The sequence below is a fragment of the Macaca nemestrina genome, chromosome 19, assembly GCF_043159975.1.
Source record: "Macaca nemestrina isolate mMacNem1 chromosome 19, mMacNem.hap1, whole genome shotgun sequence".
In the NCBI taxonomy this organism is placed as follows: Eukaryota; Metazoa; Chordata; class Mammalia; order Primates; family Cercopithecidae; genus Macaca; species Macaca nemestrina.
The window spans coordinates 79,238,057-79,246,302 of NC_092143.1; positions in this window are offsets into that span (position 1 = coordinate 79,238,057).

Here is an 8,246-nt window from a genome sequence, read left to right on the forward strand (position 1 = left end):
TCATCTCCAATTTCATGCCCTGCACTCTAGGCTGTGCTCACACTGGGGTCCTCACCACTCCTCAAATATGGTACCATCCCATCTCCTGTGTCCATGCCTTTATTTCTCATGTTCTCTTGAGTGGGAGTTTCCCACACATCCTTCAGAGGTCTTCACCAGCCAGGAAGTCTGCTGGTCTCACTCTATTCCCTGAGCACTTCTGCTTCTAAAATAACACACAAGCAGATGGAGACTTTCAGGCGAAAGTCATCAGAAGAGTGCTTAGTCCTTTGCAGACATGTGTGCACACCGTGGGCAAAAAGGAGGGTTGCACAGGTGTGAGTGGACTTCACGAAGGTGGGGATGAAGGAGATGGATGAGCAGATGGGGAATATAACCAGTAATGCTAGCTGGTACTTTTTGCACACTCACTCTACACTATGCATTGTGTGTAAACTGTATTCGTTTAGTCTTGTCAACCTAAATAACAGACAGGGAGATGCTCTAAAAGAAAATGATTAATTGAATAGGCATTGTAATGGTAGTATGTGTGTTATAGTAAACTATGTGTGTATTCAGGGAGGTAAAGGAAGACTAAGATTTTTAAAGGGAAAATTAGGAGGATCATATCATTGTTGAGTCAGATAATTACCTGGCTTATAAGGATCAATGAACAAGAGTGGTGCTAATCCAAGGTTGAACAGGCAATAGCTGGGTAGATGTCTTTGAAGAGGTATTTTTTTGTTTTTTGGATGCAATAGTTTTGGGGTAAGATGTCAGGTATTGTAGAACCTCTTGTGATAGTTCTTGTTATCAGACATTTATGCATGAGAACCTTCCCTCCATGGCCTTCCCTAGATCTGTTTGTCAAGGTTTTCAACACAAGTGACTCTTCTTTGAGTCTGACAACTTTCACATTTTCCCCTTTTGATCAAAATTTTTCTCCAAAAGCATTGCTGATCAATCATCATGTAGTTAGGTTGCTGTTGTTTGGAGATGAGGGTCTCGCTATGTTACTAAGGATGGCCTTAAACTCCTGGGCTCAAGTGATTCTCCTGTCTCAGCCTCCTGAGGAGCTGAGGCTACAGGCACATGCCACTGTGCCTTGATTGTGGTTAGATTTTGATTGTCTTTTCGTGCTGGGACAGACCTGTCCCAGTTTGGTCTGGTCTGGTCCTGTTGGAAGGAAGTGATTAGTAACCAGGAGTCAGCATCAAAACCGTTCTAGCTACATTTGAGCAACAAAAGAGGTTGGAGGGAGTGGATCTCATGTTAGGCCCACAGTGGACCCAGAGTCCACTGTGCAACTCAGTTTTGTCTGTTCTGTAGTTGTTTGCTTCCTCTCAAAGTGCTGGGCCGGCATTACTCTGCTGTACTTATGCAGAAATTTAACAAGTAACAAGTACACAGTTTAAAAAGGAAAATATGAAGTAAAATGATAACCTCAATTTGTATAATTGAGCCATAAACCTAGGCTTAAAGACAATCAAATTGAATAAATCAAATGACCACAGGGAATTAAGTGAGATTTATAGTAAGTATGTTGTCCATTTTCTTATTTTGTGTATGTGGGTCTCAACTTTCCCGGAGGAATTTATCCTGGTACAGCATGTAGCATTAGCAATAGTGCAGGCATTTCCTTAGTTAACCAACACATACTGTAGAGCAATTTTATTTTATTTATTTACTTATTTATTTATTTATTTATTTTTTGGACAGTTTCACTCTTGGTGCCCAGGCTGGAGTGCAGTGGTGTGATATTGGCTCACTGCAATGTCCACCTCCCAGGTTCAAGTGATTCTCCTGCCTCAGCCTCCCGAGTAACTGGGATTACAGGCATGTACCCCCATGCCTGACTAATTTTTGTATTTTCAGTAGAGGCAGGGTTTCACCATGTTGGCTAGGCTAGTCTCAAACTCCTGACCTCAGGTGATCCTCCCCGCTTGGTCTCCCAAAGTTCTGGGATTACAGGTATGAGCCACCGCACCTGGCCTATAGAGTAATTTTAGCATCTAGTATCCTATGGCTGGATTGAATTAAAGCAGAGCAAGCAACAGTTGTATTAGGAATGTTGCCGAGGTCACCTACTAGGCCGACTAAAGGATCTCTTAGGCCAGGTTCTGTCAAGTTACCAGCAGAAGACACTGGTTGTAAAATTTCAACGATACCATTATCCTGCCAAGTGGGCAAGGTAGGCATTAAGAATGGTAAGAGTTTCATTATAATATGGAGTCATTAAGTTTGGGCATCTTGGGAAAAGCTGTTTACAGGGTGAAGCTGTCAGCTTCTTGCCCTGGCTTGCAGGGTGAACGTTTCTGGTTATGGCATCAGGCAGTTTGGTGAACTTTCTGTGTGATCCATACATCAGGCGCTAGACTTACTCATTAAAATTCATCTAATTTCAGTTTATAATGCTCCAGGAACAGAACAGTTCCTGTTTTTAGTAATTCCATGGAAGAAAGTTGGATTGGAGGAATCTAGAAGAATTCAGGATCTAGCTTACTCTATAGGTAAATAATGAGAACTCAAAAACAGTGTTCAGGACTACAGTCTAATTACAGGTGTACTATCGCTTTTATTTAAAAACATATTTTTTTCTTTCTACGTTGATCACAAAAGAATCTCAGATTTCAAAGGCTCTTGAGGCTAGAAAGCTGAACCAAGGTAGATTTCAGACTTTACATACAGTCTTAAGATTCCTGGGCCTTTCCAGGAAGTGGCAATTTTTACTCATTTGCTGCAATGCTGGGAACCCTTGTTCCCAGCCAGGTAAGTATGCTATGTACATTCTTGGATATAACATTCCAGTCAAAGCCTTGGTAATACAACCAATATTTCCAACTGTATCCTATTATAAAAAGAGAGCAAATTCTTACTGAATGTATGCAAATAACCATATTGCCATAAGAATACTCATGAATAGTTTCCAAATTCTGGTGAGATCAAGTAGGAAAAAAAAAGTAAATGCTTCTGTCTGTGTTCACAAAAGTGTATTTTACCAGTTACTATAAACTATAGAGAGCTTAAGCGAAAAAAATTATGAAATCTGAAAAACAAAACATTTAAGTAACGAGCCAACAATGTCTTAAACAGAGTCATAAAAACATTTCCTTCATCAGTTGTTTAATCTTATGTAATATTTTTGTTCTGCTTGATTTCCTGACTGATCAAAAAATTTAATACAGGCAACACAGGAAATCATCTTAATAAGTCAGAAAATATTTTTTTCTTAGGAAAGTTACCAAATAGGTAAAGAAAAACCTCCTGCAGTGTGATTGCTTCTTCTTATGGCGCGCCTGTTTGGATAACCTAGAAGTCAAACCTGATTACAAAGATATGTGAATTTAGTCAGACACAGGAAGAATGTATGTCCAAAGATTATGAGTGTATGCCACATTATAGACAAATGTAAACAAGAAAGGTAGCAGCTTGAGCAGGGGAATACAGGGCTCTTAGTAAAAGCATGGGAAATTTTCTGGTTATATGGAACAATTCTGACACATCAAGAAAAGCCAAGAGTAACACTCGGCTGGGCATCGTGGCTCATGCCTGTAATCTTAGCACTTTGGGAGGTTAAGGTGGGTGGATCTTTTGAGGTCAGGAGTTCAAGACCAGCTTGGCTAACATGGTAAAACCCCATCTCTACTGAAAACACAAAAATTAGCCAGGCGTGGTGGCAGGCGCTTGTAGTCCCAGCTACTCAGGAGGCTGACGCAGGAGAACTGCTTGAACCCGGGAGTGGAGGTTGCAGTGAGCCAAGATCCTGCCACTGTACTGCACTCCAGCAAGAGTGACAGAGTGAGATTCTGTCTAAAAAAAAAAAAAAAAAAAAAAAAGCCAAGAGTAAGACTCAAGTTATACTAGAGAAAGACATTGCTCCAAACTCTAAAGCTACAGTTTGGAAGATGATTGAAAATGTATTTTAAAAAACAGGTTTCAGAATTAAATCAAAACCTTTTGCAAATTTTACTAAGAGCAGTTCAATAGTTCAAGAAAGCCTTCTTGTTCTAGCATCATACGGAACCAAATTTTTATGTTTGTGTTAGTGTATTCTTAATATCAAAGCTCAATATTTAGAAAGGCTTATAAATGGCCAAGCGAAGTGGCTCATGTCTGTAATCCCAGAACTTTGGAAGGTCGAGGCAGGCAGATCGCTTGAAGTCAGGAGTTCAAGACCAGCCTGGTCAACATGGCTAAGCCCCTTGTCTACTAAAAATGCAACAATTAGCCAAGCATGATGGCACATGCCTGTAGTCTCAGCTATTCGGGAGGCTGAGGTGGGAGAATCACTTGAACCCGGGAGGCAGGGGTTGCAGTGAGCTGAGATTGTGCCACTATACTCCAGCCTGGGCAACAGAGCGAGAACCTGTCTCAAAAAAAAAAAAAAAAAGAAAAGAAAAGAAAAGAAAGGCTTATAAACAATTTCCTTCTAATTGTAGCCAACTTGATCACATGCAAAAATTTCTCTCATAAATTCATCCTACACAGACCTTTTATGAACAGGTCTTCTTCCTTTATTTAACAGACCTTCCACAACATGCTTAGAATTTTAGTTTTGTCCTATACTTCTTCTTTCTTAAATAACTAACCAGTTTACTTTAGGACAAAAATTTACCATGAAATATTCTTTATCATACACAATTATTCTCTTTCTAATATTCTTTACCAATAATATATCCTTATACCGATAACTTTCTTCACATCTCTCTCCTACTTTCTATCTTGTTTCTATTGTATTCTCTTCCTAAGTGCATATTTTGAAACAACATTTAATAACTTCTGAAGTTAGACAAAATTATTCCTTTTTCTCAATAAAGAACATATATTATGCTTTCCTTATCATTTTTATATCAAAAACATTTTTGTACACTTTGTATACAGAATCATGTATATCAATTAGAATTTTTAACTGGTAGTAACACTAATTTCCAGTGAAAACCAAGGAAGCAAGAAATGTTAGACTGTCATATATTTTATAGAGATGAGCCATTTTGTAATTTTTGAAATATATTTCCCCAAAATATAGTTGTTATGTATATTGATAGAACAAAATATATTTAGTCTTTTTTATGAAATACTAAAAGTCAAGAAGAAACATTTATGGGCAGCAACTTATGCTTCAGTGTTTTATCTTGTTTGGAAATGACTCAGACATTTAATGAGTACCATTTAATTTAATATAACATAACTTTCAAGGTTTTAAGTGACATGAAAAGTTCATTTATAAATGTTTATCCCATTTACATTTACCTAAGTTATTTGTTTTTAATAATTCTACCTAGATTACTTATGAAAATGGAGATATCAAACAAAGCTAATCATCATTTCAAGCTATTTCTCTGTTAACCATTTTTATAGCCTGTGAATACCAGGTGTTCACCTAAGAAAAAACCTGAAAGTTAAATATATGGATATTTTTTCAAAAACTCAGGAGATACAGCTGTTTTTATGAAATGAAAAATATTTCATTGGTCTTATTTATCAAAGAGTTACATAAAAATTGTCCTGTTTTTAGGCTGGGTTTATAGTTTTGTGACCTTTAAACACGTAGCAGAGACAAATATAGCCCTGCCTGACCAGTAAAATCAGGCAAAAGCATCTGCTGATAATTCTGAAGACATTCTATTTTCATCTTATCAACAAATTTACAACTAGCTCAAAGATTTACCTAAGTCAAGTGAACTAAAAGTCATTCGGGTTAATTAATATATATTTTACATGAGTGCTCATTTATCTAAGCTAATCTGAGTAAAATTCCTTAAGGGATTTCTGGCCGACTATGCCACATTTTGCCAACTAAACACATGTGTAAATACACTCACACATACACATAATTAAAGATCTTACAGCTTTAATTTTAGAACTTTAGTCATGAGACAGTAAAACTTAATAATACAAATACATCAGTTTACAAAAGACAGTCAGATCTAAATTATATTTCTGATAAAGTGGGACCTGTCCACATGGCTAAATTTTATTTTTCCTGATAAATAGTCTAACAAAGGCTGTGGACCGAAATTTTGGATTTTTTACTAAAAAATACTTCTTTTAACCTTTTTTTCCAGTTCCAAATGAGTTTATGGTTAAATATTTAAATGTTTATATTTCAGCTGAAACTAGCTGAATTATATACAAAAAGCAAAATCTCCAAGTGGCCTTGAATTAATCTATCTTTTGTTTCTAGTCTGGTTTGCTTGACTAGTCAATGTAGATGGAGAAACATTTGCCATGTAGCCCCTATATAGCAGACAAATCAATTTGTATGCTGGACAAAGATAGCTTATGTTATTGCTCTGAACCCAAGATTTTGACCCGTTTGATCTAAGACAGCCCAACTTTTATAAACATTTATCTAGTTATTTTATTTTAGAGTATCAGTCCTTCAATTAACTATTCACTCTAAGCAATTGTGAGTCAGGCAAACCTAAATTAACATTTCCAAAAGGTATCTAGTTTGTTGGTTACCATACAGCTGTTGTAATTTGTAAAGCCATTAATTTGAAAGCCCTTTAAGACATTAAAAAAGAAATTTGGCTGGAATGCCATAAGCAGGGAAATTATCTCAACACCAGCAAAAAAGTTAGCAGATTCAAAGCAGACAGAAAAAAAATAGAAGGAGAGGGAGATGGAGAACTTAGAAGTCTCTACATGTTGACTCTACAGTCTGTTGCAGTTTTTAAATTCAGTTCTAAGGGAAAAACAAGCTTGGGGAACTTGAATGAGCCCCATGATGGCCACTGACTTAAAAACATGCACAAGGAAAGACTTTTAGCCAGCTGGAGTCCTAGAAAGTTGGCATTCCTTAATGTTTGAGGAACCCATTTCATTTATTGTTAATCTCTTGAGAGGAAAGAAAATCCTATCAAGGAGTTTGGATCAGTATCTTAGATGGCAGCAACCACCCTAGTGGATTTTAATTAGCCATCTCATGCCCACCATTTAAAATGTTTATTTTTGAACCAAGCATGGTAGGCCACAACTATAGACCCAGCAACTTGAAAGGCTGAGGCTGGAAGATCACTTGAGCCCAGGAGTTCAAGTCCAGTCTGGGTGACATGGCAAGACCATGTCTCATAAATAAATACATACATAAGAAAGAATGTTTATTTTTGTTCTCAGAAGATGTTCAGAAACAAGCAAGGGAAAAAAACAGTCAATTCATTTCCAGACATGTGTAACCCAAACCAACCAAACCAAAATGAAACCAAAATCAGAGTGCTCACAAAAATTTTAGCCCAGCTGTGCAGATGAAACAAAGTATTAAACTAGGTACACAGAACCAGACGTGAAGTCACCCCGAAAGACATGCCTCCCAGACAGAATGTAAATTCTGTAGAAAGCAGAGTACTTAAACCAGACAGACATTGCCCTTATACCAGAAAGGGCTCACCAACAAACAAAAACAAAAACAACCTTTTATATTCCCAAGAGGGACCCAAGGTTCTCTGTGAAAGGAGGCCTTATGATAAAATCGGATCCTGAATGAGGTCAAAAAGAACCCATCAAACAGAAGTAGTCCAAGAATCCAAGAGGAGATTCACCAGGACAGAAAGAGCAACTCATGAAAGTGGAGAGCACAAAGGGCTCAGCTGGTACCACATTCAATTCCAGGGGCTGCTGACTCACCCCAGGTGAGCTCACTTCTGTCCCACTTCTGACACCATTATGTCAACATAAATAACAGAGAGAGAAGCTGTCTTGAAAATGGTGTTTATTTGGGAATAGGTATTGTGATGGGAATATGCATGCCTTGTGTAAACAATGTGTGGATTCAGGGAGGTGAAGAAAGACAAATGTTTTTAAAGAGAAAATGAGGGGGATTACATAATTGTTTTGAGATGATTTTCCTTGGCTATTAGGACCAATAACCAGAGTAGTGCCAGTCCAAGTTTGAACAGGCAGTTCCTGGGTAGATGTCCTCACAGAATAATTTTTTTTTTGTAAGGTTACAGTGACCTTTGTGCAAGGTTGTGGTTTTTGCAGAGTCTTTTGTGATAGTTTTTGTTATCAGGTCTTTAGGCATGAAAACCCTTCCTCCGTGGCCTTCCCTGGCTCTATTTGCCAGGATTTTTAACACAAGTGACTCCATATTGATTCTGACAACTTTCACAGTTTTCACAGCCCTTTTGGGATTAAATCCACTGATATTCATTGTGTCTACCGCAGGGTCCTGATCCTGAATGCTATATAATTGCTTGTCAAATCAAATATACACATAAAATGGAAACAGATAGATACCATTATTATCCCCATTTTACAATGGAAGA